This window comes from Megalops cyprinoides, chromosome 9 (genome assembly GCF_013368585.1).
Source record: "Megalops cyprinoides isolate fMegCyp1 chromosome 9, fMegCyp1.pri, whole genome shotgun sequence".
In the NCBI taxonomy this organism is placed as follows: Eukaryota; Metazoa; Chordata; class Actinopteri; order Elopiformes; family Megalopidae; genus Megalops; species Megalops cyprinoides.
Window position 1 is genome coordinate 10,564,193 of NC_050591.1, and position 13,924 is coordinate 10,578,116.

Sequence of the window (13,924 nt, forward strand, 5' to 3'; positions counted from 1 at the left end):
CACCCATCTGGCACAGAACGAATTATGTTTGATATGGGGTTTGATATATATATATATATATATATATATATATATATATATTTTTTTTTTTTTTTTGCACCTTAGGGTTTGAGGACACAAGATGTTATATATCAGTTACATAGGTAATGTGTATTAAGCGCAGGGGTGAAAATGTGTTACTTGGTGGTTGAATTTTGTGTAATTAACCCTATGTACCCTGCCCTATTTTTTTTATGTTTTGGACTCACTGCAGTTTTTGGCATATGACTCAATGTATCAATCTTTGTGTATCAATACATGTATCAATCTTTGTGTACAACTACCCCTGGGACCATGTGTACGCACAATCCCACGATTTGTGTACAGAAGTTTTTCATCAGAGTTATCAAAGACCACGTACATCTACTGTAATTGTCTTCATGTCATAAATCTGAGCGTAAATCGAATTAGCGTGAAATTATGTGCACATGAACATGCTTAACGTCCACTCCCACAATTTTTCTTATATGGATCGAGAAACGCCGCTAATTTGCATATAAAGTTCCCAGGTAAATCTGAGTGAAATGTAAAGATTGATGTTGGATCAATGGCAGGACGTAAGAAAATAACTTATTCGGACACAGAGATAGAGGGTTATGGTTGATGAGGTGGAGAGGGGAAAAAAATGTCCTTTTTGGAGGCCAGACTAGTGGCATTTCAAATCTACGTAAAAATGCGGAGTGGCTCACAGTGGTGACTGCTATGAATGCAGTTTCACCAGAGGTTCCAACGGTGGAGGAGGTGAAGAAGACGTGGCCAGATTTTAAAAGAGAGGCCAAAAAAAAACTAATAAGTGCACACAGGACCAGTGTGTCCGCACCCAGCGCCACGAGGAGCTTTGCCCCCTCAGTTGTATTTTCTGCAACCCCCCCCCCCCCCCCCGCTTTAAGTTTTATGTACCCTATAGAAAAATAGCAAAAACAACAAAAATATTGGAAACGTTGGAATTCTCACACAGTGAAGTGAAGTTTCGCTCAACAAGAGAGAGGGAGAGAGAGAGCGAGAGAGCTGCATTGCATGGGCAGAAAGACAGACAAAACGATCTGATCTTTTTTTTTTTTTTACGTCATTTTGTGTCATTTTATATGGGTAAAATTCTTGCTTGGTAGCGTGTTTATGTGAATGCTCCAAATAGCAATACTACAAAAGCAAATCTGTGTCAGCTCAGGTATCTCTACATTACTCTACCGACTCTACAGACTGACAGAATAGATTGTCTCAATTGTATACATATAAAACACAATGTTAGCGGGACATTCCATTACTTTGTAATATGGAAAAGTATCTGTTAATTGCCAGATAACACTTGTGCCAACAAGGATGCAGTTATACAATTCATTTGCCGTTTTCAAATCACCCTTTTTGATTTCATAATCAGCTAATGAAAATGACAAGACATTCAACTTTTTGTAACAAAGCATCCAGTTATATTTTATGCAAAAAGTAAGGCCGAGATATTTCACTTAGTTCCTCTGTAACCTGTGACAGCCATGATCCAGAAGGTGTCTCATCTAATTATCACCCTGCTTGTTCTGTGCACCCACACTTGATTACCACCCTTTGAGAAAAGCAAAGAACCCAGACAATCAGTCAGAACTGAAGGGCGTATGAATACATAAAACCGTTAACCCCAAATCATGACACTTTGCTTTCTGTATGTCTTTTTGCTAATTTTTCAAACTCAATGGGTGCTTGCTTTAGCTGTCTCATATGAGATAGTGTGAATATTCTCATACAGATATACAAAGGTTGGCATGGGTGACAAGGGAGCACAGATGATTGCTCCCTCACCAAGACAATTTCTGTCCTTGATCACTTGGCATTCCAGGCACCACAAATAATTTCAGAGGGCTAAATGCAATGCCAAATTCGGTCTCAAAAAAACAAGGTGAAACAAAACCAAATTCCTCCAATGACAAAATACAATGTCAAATTCTAATCCCACCAAAACCGTATTTTCTTCTGGAAGTAGCTTTTTTCATGGAAAATAATATTTGGGACCTAATGTTGAACAGGTTGATATGGCTGAAAGGGTGCTTGTTTTTATTGTTTTTATTAAAAACGTTAAAAAAAAGTTTATAAAAGTTTTTTTTTCCCCTGTCTATGATAAACAAGCCTGCTATTACAAGTTTAAATATATACAGTACATTTCTTGCAAAAGCAACTTTTTAAATAAAAGCCAAAACAGTGGAAACACAATGTAGATGAACAGATCTGAAATGTGCTTTTTGCTATGTGCAGAAAGGTCTATACACAAAGGTTCTGTATGCTGGCTTTTGCCCACATTATGTTTCTAAGAAGAAGGCCAATCACAACAATCAAAATTTGCAATGAAGTAGAATATAAATTAAATTGCAGTGAAAGCAGGCCTACAATGAGATCAAGCGTATTTGATATAACTTAAGGTAATTAGGTTTTCAAAATTTGTGAAACTATTTGTCTGAGCCAATGTTCCCAGAGTAGATTGAATTAAAACTTGCCTTTCATTGTGTTCGGAAAATAACATGTAGCCTAAGTGTTTGGCTTCTCTTCTTTCTGTTCAATGTGATCGTTTCAAATAGAGGAAATGCTCCGTATGGTTATGTGAAAATGCAAAGCAGTGAGTGACCCATTATGATCAAGTGAGAGGTTTTAAATGCTCAACACGTTTTGCTTTCTTTGGCAATTGGACTAATGTGTTTTAGCTAGTGAACCTTGTTATTCAAAAGTATCTAGCTAATTAGCATAGCCTAGGAGATGCATTAGTCAGTGCAATGTGTGAATCTTGTTTACACTGACAAACTCATGAATTAAGTGGTGTTGCCTAGATAACTCAGTTTTATGTAGCTAGTGATCTAAGTTATGAGTAGAAGGGTGTTTGTGGGTCATGGGGATGACCAGTTGGCTTTTGCTGCCTTCCCTGAGCATTACGGAAGACATTTTTTTTTTTTTTTTTTTGGGGGGGCTCCCCAGACAGAAGTGGAGGTGTGGGCATGCAATCAGGGCCTAGTGATATTGCAGATGGTGGGCAGGGATGTGGGGTGGAGACAATGGACCTATGAGAAATTGAGAGGAGCTGGAACTCAGCGTCTGACTGAAGGGGTAGTTTGGTAGGGTAGGGTAATTTGGTAGATACTGTGGGGGCTTAAAATGTTAGTGTGTTGTCACACAAATGCCATTAACTCAAAACTACTGCACTGCAAAACTGCTGTACTGAGCTTTGCAACCACGATCGCAATTTATTGCTTATCACTGTCAGAAGTGGTGTATAAATTCCCAGCAAAATTATGATGTACTGGCTGAGATATTTCATTTGAAATATGCATTGATGTGACTGTATACAATTGTGCAGATGGAAAGGAAAAACTACAGACATGAACGCTGAATGAAAACTGAATTCAGATTTTAAGATTCCTCATAACAGGAATAGGCCGGTCTTGTCTTGTTATATATTTCCATGGCTTTGAGAGCCATAAAAGCCACATTGCTCAGCAGGACCAGACAATGTAGATTGATCCAGACTTCAGCTAATCAATGATTGATTAAATATTTACATGTCCTCTCTAAAAACCCATTGTTCTATTTGTGGATTATTGGAAGAAAAAGCCAAGTAAACTTGTTTTGTTTTGTATAAATGGAGAGGCCCTAAATAAATCTGCATTGGCAAAAAATCATCTGGAGAAAAACTACTCAAATGTAACAAATATTTGTGTGCTTTCCCTAATGTAATGTCATGAAATCTTTGCAGAAATGATCTCAGTAGAAAACAGTACCTAGAAACTGAGAACACGATTTAATTTAGCCTCAATTGGATTTGTCTGTAGCACTGAGTTACTAATTTTAAGTATGTCGTACAATTTTCTTTTCATTAAGGAAAAGATGAAAGAGGTTAGATGAAGAGAGGCTAGACGAAGAGAGCTTTAGGTTACCGTTACATTAGATGAATCAGAAATTAAATAAAAAAGTATGTGATAATTTACTTTTAAAGAATGAGCCTGTGATACCCTGACACACAATGAATGATATTGCTGCAATTTCTGTAAAGTGGTTCTGCTATAAACTGCAGAATTTCCCTGCACTCCCCATTTCATTCAATCTCCCAGACATTAGATTACTTTGGAGACACAAGTCATCTCTTTTTGTTTGCTATATCTGCCATAAAAAATGCCTGCAGTGTGTCATTGAATAAACATTTTATAAGCCCAGTTTTCCCTATTTTAAAAAGAGAAAACTTTATATCCTGTTACTTCAGCAATCTGCAGTACCTCAGGGATGGCTAACCATATACCGTAGTACTTCAGCGCATCCAGGTTGGTTGTTAAAATTGTTACATACATTAGGATTAACATCCAGCTTCTTGTAAAACCAAATTATCTACAGCAGGCTACAGCATTCTTCCTCCCATGCCCCCATGAACTGAGTTTATGTTATCCAAGTTAGTTTGTTGGTTTACCGCTACTTTGAAATAGTATGTTTCTGCCCTTGGCTTAGCAGGGCCCTCTGCATTCTCTGAACCAGGAAAAGCAGGTTAAGTGCATGCTTTGCAACTTGAGACACTTCTCACTCCCCACAGGCATTGGTTCAAAGAAAGCGGCAAACTCACACAGATGAATAAATAAATATAAAAAAAGACAGTTTGTCAGCGCTGGAGCGGAATGACTTCATTTCCCAGCGGTTTCAGAGCCAGAGGAAGAAATCATTAATGCACAGCAAGTGGACAAAAAATGAAGGCAGAGGCAACAATGCTCCTCGACAATGAAGCACACACTTCCATAGCTTTGCTCTTTTGACTCCACCGCCCCTCTGTATTTAACTTTCAGTGACATTCACTTTCATATTCCCCAATGACAAAAATCCATCTCATGGCAGTCCACAGGTTAGGCAATATGTATATACAAAAGCATCAGCACTTCCATGCTTAACAAAGCATTGGTTTGTCCAATAAGTGGTTTTAGGGTGAGGGAGGGCAAGAAAGCTGACAGAGGCGAGACAGAACAGGCAGACTCAGTGAAGGATGCTTTTGAGAATGATGAGAGATTCTTCTTTTTTAAATTTTGTTCACCACTGTCCAAGTACACTGGTTTACTCATTAGGTTGTATTGCAAGGATATGGTTAAAATTAAAATACGTTTTACATATTTTCAGCAACATAGTAAGAGAGAGGATGACAGGGATGGTGAAAATATTTTATTTTAATATTTGAATAATAACAAATGATTAAGGAAGTTTTCTTCGTAGTGGCTACATTAATTGTAGTGATTAATCTATAGAATATTCTGACAAAATAAGTAAGTAAGTAAGTAAGTAAATAAATAAATGGACAAAAAAAATAATTACACATACATAATAGGTCCAAGGATTATCTTAACTTAATTTCAGGGCTACCATGTAGTTATTTGAACCTGTTAAAGCCAAGGGATGAAAAAAAAAAAATCACTATGAAAACTCACTATGAATTTTCACTGTAGATTAAAATGGGAAATTTCATGAAAAGTGTTTCATTGGTGTTTTAAATGGTAGGCTTGTCCAGAGTGACAGTTTCACCGTTTCTAGGTAAATTCTGGCTGTTCGAAGGACTTAACAGCATCGCAAGTAATAAAAAGCAAATAGAAAGGATTTATACATTGCAAATACTTCAAAAATACGAGAGAAGGCATAACGGAAGAATTCAAATCCTTTCTGATGAAATTCATTTCCATGAGAGAATGGCAAATAGTGGGGAAGAACATTCTTTATATTGGCAGGCACAGCTTGAGTGGTCAGTGCATGGAATGATTGACGTCTACAAATGAGAGACCAAAAATACTGTGCAAAGTAGATCATCTTAGAGGATTTATAGTATGCTGGCTGTATGCAATTAGCACATAGTATTCAAAGTCCATATTTTTTGTTCAGTACTTTGCTCTGCTATTATGGTACACTGTGGGGATTGTCATGGTCTGGCCATAGTCATAACCCCCATTTCTCTTCCTTATTTTCTCATTCAGACTCTCCAGTTTTAACATCTCCTACCATAATATTTGTGTACCTGCAGAGTGTGAAAGTTAGGGTTAGGGTTAGGATTATTTCTGCTGCTTTCATCAGCCAGAACAAGTCTCCATTGGGTCAGCTGGCCTTCTCACATGACAGGACAACACTTTGAATTGAGTATGAAGCTATTTGAAAAAGTACATTTTTTCCATGCTGGTGGTGTGGAGGCAATTTACGCAGCGTTTGGCAAAATTAATATTTAACTATACAAAAGTGCATTCTGCCCTTCTATTTTGGAAAATTTAGCTTATCCTGAGGATGCCTTGGACTACATTTCATAAATATGGCATGCACACTACAATTTCTTCTTTTTTACTTTTAATTTGTTCTGTGTAATTCTGTTGGGAATTGATGTTGTAATTAAGGTCATCAAGTTAAGTCATCTCTAAATGTCTGACGGTGATGATTCTTTCTTGTAATCACACCGACTGTATAACAGGGTTATTACAGTAACAAAAGGTTAGGATGACTCTTAGACAGATTCAAGACAAAAATCAAGGAAAGGGCTAATTGCCTTGAAAGTCATTCAAAACTGCTTTGCTGTTTCGTATAATTATCGTTAATAGGCAAGGCACGCTAATAAGATCTTTGTATTTTATTCTTCAACATCCAGTACCAAAATGCCCCGGGGCCTCTCTGTGCCACACTTCATTGCTCAGATATCTGCTGGCTTATCCAGTGGGCTCTGGAGAGCAAACCAAGAGGCTGCCTGACCTGCATGAACTCAGGCTGTCAATAATTCCCGAGGAGTTCCCAAGTGCACCGATGTAAAGTCACACCCAGAGCCACTAAGAGTTCACTGCTTCCAGTGGCTAATTGGAAATTATTTTTGCCTGCCAGATTCAGGGAGGAAAAAAGCTCCCTGAACAAGTACTCATGTGTTCACTGTGAATTAATACACGATAAGCTGCACAGATAAATTACATATAGGACATGACTGTAACCCTTTTGTATTGAAGAACAGATTTGTGTCTTTTTCATTGTAAAACCCACCATTGCTCTTTTTCACGACCGACCAGTAATTTATCAAGGACAAAAACCTGGGCTGGATGAGAATGAAATTTACTGAATGAAAATTTGCATCTCAGTGTGCACTGTACGTCACAGCAAGTTTTATCCATTCTTTATTCAGCCATAATTACAACGATAACAGCTATGTTTGTGGTAACTTTAATAGTCTGGCATTTTTATGACCACAACAGAACCAAGGAAGTGGGTCAGGGTTTATTGGGCTGCAAATTGTATTTCACCATCCTGTTTTGACTGGTGTGGTAATGGTTGGAAATAATTACCATGAGACACTTCTAAAGTGAGATCAGGATGAATACAGTGAGTATCATCTGTGGGTGAAAACAATAAAATTATGTTATTCATTTGAATAATGCAGCTAAATGGACCGTATTTCTGCCATCGACAGTAAAACTAATGTGAATAGGTACTGCATTTCTAACCTTCCCTTTCCATTTGCTTACTGTGCATTTAAAAGGCATCATTTATGAAATGTAGAAGCTGAGAATGACTCAAAGGTGCACTTAAGAAGTGTATGCGTGCATGCATGCCTGTTTGTAAAAAAAAAAAATAAATAAATAAATAAAAGCTTTAAGATTGAGAAATGCTGGTTCAGATGCGTAGATTGTTACCTTGTGGAATATCGTGCTGTGCTTTCTGCTTTCTGTGCAGATGGCACAAAGTAGGACAAGGCTGCAAGCTACATTTTTTGGGGGCTCAAATGATGACCAGGTATCTGGTATCTGGACAGGCGAAGTATCAAATTAAGTGATTGTAGTTTATGTATTTAGTCCTTTATGAATGTGAAATGTGTGATGTTAAAATGTGGCTGTCATATATATGAAGTCTATTTTAATAATCTTGTTTATATCCCTGTGTAAGTCCAAATCCATACTCCTTTCAATAAGCAATCTCTGATTCTGCAGCACACATCATGCCCACATTTCTGTGACTGTGGGATATTTATTCAGAATATTCAGAGCTAAGAAAATAAATTATTCATAGTGGCTTAGGAGATGGATGGGAGGAGGGGAGGTGTGTGTGTGTTTGCGTGAGTGTTGAGTGTTATTCTTGGTGACTAGCCGGGGCAGATTGGTGTGGGCAATACAAAAAAAGTAGTTCGCAGACCTCATATAAATGACTTATTTTACCTTCTTTAGCTGACAATAAATAAGGGATAAAGAAAACTTCATTGTAGTGCCACCATTCCCATTGCCAAGACAGAACCCAAGATAGGCTTTGCTGTTCATTGAGTGCCTTTCTGGGAAGCCCTTCTGATTTTTGCCCACACTGGATAATATTGTGTTCAGTCCTCAGCCAGATTTTTGCAAATGCACATATTTTTTGCCTGTCTGTAATACACTAGTCCTCTCTAATCTAAGGATTATCATCTGACCTTTCATCAGATTGTAACCCCTGTTTTTATTTATTTATTTATTTATTTACTTTTTTATGTATGTAAGTATGTATGTATGTATGTATTCTAATTATATTTAAATATTTCATCTTATCTGGATGTACCCAGGAGTTGGGTTACCCCGTTTGCGTTGCCGTTGGTTACAGCGGGATCTTGGGAGCCAAGGACGCAGAGCGGCAGTCCTGAACCCGCCCCCCCGGTTGCAAAGCAGTGTGGGAAGGTGCAAAGAGCTAGAGCTGCTGCCGTGGTGCTCCCGGCCCGTGGCCAGAGAGCGTCAGAGGGCCCTCCCAGAGCTGACAGCTGTGGTCTGTAACAAGGCAAGCTGAAGTCACACGGCACAACAGGTTTTCGTCACTGTCCCTGCAGAAAAACACACACACAAAAAAAAAAAAAAAAAAACACCTCCCCCTCCTCCCCACGGGGGTTTGCCTGGCTTTGCCCCATTCCTCCATCCTCCCGTCAATTAGTCTCGGCGGTGGCGCTCTGGAAATGGAAATCATCAGAACGCAGTCATCCGGAACGCTGGGGAGGCATGTCTGGGAGACGTAGGATGTGTCGCGCGAGCGTCCGCTTCCTCCGAACTGCACAGCTCCAGGCTCGGGCTGTATTTTTAACCTGTTGGTGGCGACGCTGCTAATGCGCAACGGCGGTGCTAGGAGGGGGAATCTGTCCGTACCTTGCGTTTATCTCTGGCTGTGAAGCATTTCTGTACTCATGAGTGATCTATTTAATTGGAGCAGATTTGTGGGCTTTGGCCTGCCTGCACTTACGATAACCAGCGGTCCACCATGATTTGATATAGGCTTATATATAGAGCGATAAGATATGATAGATATCTAAGATCAAGAGGAGGAATTTCATAGGAATGATATAAGATTTCCATTTAAGTTTCCTGAAGCTGTCATGTCTGTTTCATTCATGTGTATTTCCCTTCACAGTGAATTTTTCTCTAACCCACGCAAAAGGGGATAACTCAGTTGATGCGTGAAGCAGTGCGAACCTTAATATTAACATACAGGACATTCAGAGTCCAAGGAATTGGTACTTTTCATGTTACACACACAACACACTATTCCACAGGTGCGCTACAATCCTTAACCTGTGCACATGCAAGGCAGCAAGAACAGCCCTAATAAATATTTATTATCTGCTGTATATCTCGATCAAAACCCAGATCTCATTTTCCTGGGAGCTTAGCAATGTCTGAGTGTACTTCAAAGACCTAAATTCTACAAAAGAGTTGCCATGGTAACAAAGTTTTCTTTTTATTTTTCTATTTATTTATTTATTTATTTTAATGTTTTCCCAAGGATGGTTTAAGATCAATAGTGAAATCTCAACAGTGCAAGCAGGAGGGGCTACCTTACCGACCAAAACAGGGACCTCATGGCCTACTTCTTCTACAATTACTTCTGTATCACTGCCAAATAAGAGGCGCCGTGACTTAACAAACATTAACTGACTGTATTAGTAATTAACTACTAAATATCAACTGAGTGTGTGTATCTGAGAGAATAATCATAGGTTCGTAGTAGATGAAAGGTCAGGTCACCAGGGTTGTTAACAATGGTAACCAAAAAAATAAATAAATAAATGAAAGAGAAAGAAAGAAAGAAAGTGAGACAAAATGACTGCAGAGATGAGCTGAGGACAAATCAAAGGAAACATGGTAATGACAGTCATCATTCATCAAGAGACATAGCGGGGATTGTCAAAGATTTCACCATAAAAAGTGAGTTGTCACCGTGGGGCTTCCTTTTTTATTGCCTAAATGGGCATTTCGATAAGCGTCAAGAAGAGTTAAAGCACCGGCTGCGAACGTGGGTTCCGCGAACAGGGAAAAACTCCTCCTTTCGCAATATACTGTAGCGGACGCAAGGGGGTCGTGCGCCAGTGGGATTTTGCAGTTATTACACCTGAGGAGCGCTTTCTATACCAGTCAGAGCATGACTTATTTCTTTGCTGAGGAGAAATTGATGAGAGGAAATGGAAAGCAGAGTCAAACTCACGCTCTCAACGCTAGACTCATCAAGAAAATTTGCAGTGTGATGGAAGCAAAATTTGGGTGCATTGCTGTGCTTTATTTCTTCCTTTCATTTTTTTATATAATAAGGCCGGATTTTACGAGAGAGTGCTCGGTCAGACCCATTGCCCAATTTTGCAATAAATTCTCCTGGCAAAACTTGGCAGGGAGCATTAAAAAGTTGTAACAAACCCCACAGCTACATCCTTTGAATAAGGGATATTGAAGAGTGCAGTATATTAGCCGCACTGGGAAATACATACACTGTCCGTGGTGTAAACAATGAGACTGAAAAAAAAACTTTCCAGCTGAAGGTGAGATTGCACATGCAATCATCTGGGAGGAAACATTTAACAATAGGATGCCTGACGCAAATTAGACTTCCTTCCATAATTATTCATTTTAATTAGCACAGCTCTGCTGGAAAGGTAACACATCAAGCACCGATTGTGACCTTGAGCTGCATATTATCATCAAGTTCAGCCTGAAGGTAATCACAAATGGACAACTAAATGCTAAAATACACATTCCTCATCTCTCAAATAATGTTTTACCTAGTGAATTAATGCCACTCCTTGCATTGTAGTGTGCTTATATATGTGTTTGTTAGCTGTTGTATGTCAAAGCTAGCTGAAATAAATACAAACCCTTGATGAAATTATAGGTTGCATGAAGTGAGAGACATTAAAACAAGGTAAAAGAAAACGGAACAAAACACAACAAAGAGGAAAGTTATACACACAAATAAATCTTGGGGATTTCAAAGTCATTTTCTTGAATTTTATAATTAGTAAAGACATAAATGTTTCCTGTATCTGGTCTGCAAAATGTGGCCCCAACAGACAGACGTGAGGCAAGAGGAACAGCAGTTAGGTGGTTTGAGAATGGAAGATGTGTTAGATGTTGAACACTGAAATAAGCACAAAGTCTATATTTTTGCCTTTGATTTAGATGACTGGATACTTCTAATCTTGCAACAAGATTTGGAAAAAATACAACATATTCCAAATGGTAGTATATTTATTACCAACTTCATTTGTTACCAAAGATTTATATGTTCTTGCTCAGCATTTTCACAGTTTTTTCATCGTAGTACCGGAAATTTGCAGACGCAGCAGTAATTACATAAATCTAAAGGAGTGTGGTAATAAATTACATGGACACCCATTTATTTATGTAGGTTTCTTTCTACTTGGGTGAAGCAGTAACTTTTTAGCCACAATTGGTGTTAGAACAGTAAAGAATTGATGCTCATCCACCACATTTGCCATAGGTTTGAGCTGAAGATGTAGGCTGCAGCCTTCAGGTTCTTTCTTTTGGATACTCTCCCTCTAATATGACAACATACTGGGAAAAAAAAAAATAACAACACATAACACACGGACACTACAGTCAGTTTTGTATTTGCTTTCTTTCATTTGCATTGCCCCTTATCCTCCTGTATTCTTGTCCTTGTGATATTTACAGTATTCAAGGTCTTCTTCCATGATAACCTCGCAAATCACTCTGTGTAAGAATGTCTCCCAAATTAAATGCTACCGCACAGCAGTACTCACCCAGCATTACTGCTGCTCCATGTTCCATTATTTAAAGCGAAACACATCTGCAGCCATGTAAAATCCTAATCAAGTAATTAAAATAATTGAATTATTTAAATAGTAATTTAAATTCCAGCATTCATTTTGTTGTACCTTGCTCTTTTTAGGTGCAGTTGAAGAGGTATTTTGCCTCCTTTCGATTAGTGATTGCTTCAGCTGAATCTGAGGGCGCAATTTAGGTCTCTGTAGATTTATCCTCGTTCATTCCTGCCGTTATGGAGACACGCCACGCGTCCAGCTTGATCTACTTCAGAACCATATTTTTGAAAATCAGCTGTGCTGTCCTTTGAAAAATTCATGGTTGCCAAACATGGTTCAGTACGTCTGTCACCCGCCGAACTGGAGGAAGAGTCAGTGATACTGTTCCATCTCTTGGTCAACTGTTACCCACTACAGTTTTGAGGAAGCCCTTCAGTTATGAAGCGATTCGGCAGCAGGGCCATTGCGATGTGAGAAAGTAAAGACCATGAGGACAAAAGCACAAAAAAAAGAAATATCTGATGGAGAATCCAAGCCTTATGCAAGTGATCTAGGTAACTGTTCGAAATATTCCCTCGCTCAATTGTATTATAGATGTGCAGTTGATTTATTTTAAAAAAAAATCCTATTCCAATAAGCCTTATCTCATAATGCTGTTTTTATTGTTATTGTGAGCAAATTCATATAATAGTAGGATCATGAAGTGGTTTAACTGCATCCCACTCTCCCCCTACAACAAATGATATGATTTCAGCATGCTCAAAATATTGTTTTGTTTGTGAGATATGTATACCTACATACTGCTTACCCTTTATTTCTAGGTTTGAATCCTTCTTTATAATAATCTGTACTTTCTTTTGAATTCTTCATTTGCCAATAAATGTTTCAGGTCTGAGAGCAGGCGGCAATCCTTTTTTCTCAATTTGTTTCTTTTTTTCTTGTTCCTCATTTTTCTTTTTTATTGAAATATTGAACGTGCCAAACTTGTGCTTCGGTTGAAGGTCAGTCTTTTCTCATAACAGTTTTGATTTTGTTTCATAATGGATGACTTTTTTTAGTTTTTAGACGCTCTTCTTCTCTTACAGTCAGGCTGGAATAGGTGATCTTTGTTAGGTGCAATTGTACTCCTCATTGGAAACTGAAGCTATTCCCCGTTTTAGAGGGTCTTGGCTGGCTTCAATGTGTGATTATCATTTTTTATCACATAAAAAAGAGATAAAACAGATGGATGGCTTCTCAGTTCTAGAGTAAAATCAGTCCAACGACTCCAACGACTGCCCTTGAAAGAAAGGATCATTGTTAGTACCTTGTCAAATGTTGACTTGAAGAGAGGATTCTTGGAACAGCCTGTGTCACCAGTCTTCTTAAATTCAAACATTTGAGAATCCAAAGGGTTCAAAAGCCCATGACTGAGTCTGGGTATAGAAATGCTGAGAGGGTTACAGTCCTAAAAATTGCCAGCTGGTTAAATTATTTATAAGATGGTACAATTGTTGCCATAAAATTTGAGTGGGTCCATTAATTGTTCATAGCATGCATTTATGCTTACGTCATAGCTATCAATGAAGTTGGAAACTGCATCACTATATTGTCACAAGAAAATCTAAATATGTATTAATGCACTTCATTTGTTGTCCTATGACTTTTTTGCCTGTTATAATCCCTCTTCATGTCTCTTTGTTCTGGTTTTTCCATAACCATCCTACATGTGCACGAAAGAACAAGTTTGATTCCGTTTGTACCAGGGAAATAATTTTATAATGTTTTCTCATCACAGCTCTACTGACAAATCAAATGCTAATTCAGAAGACAAAGACATGAGTCAAACACCTGACAGCTGGCTCCACATGG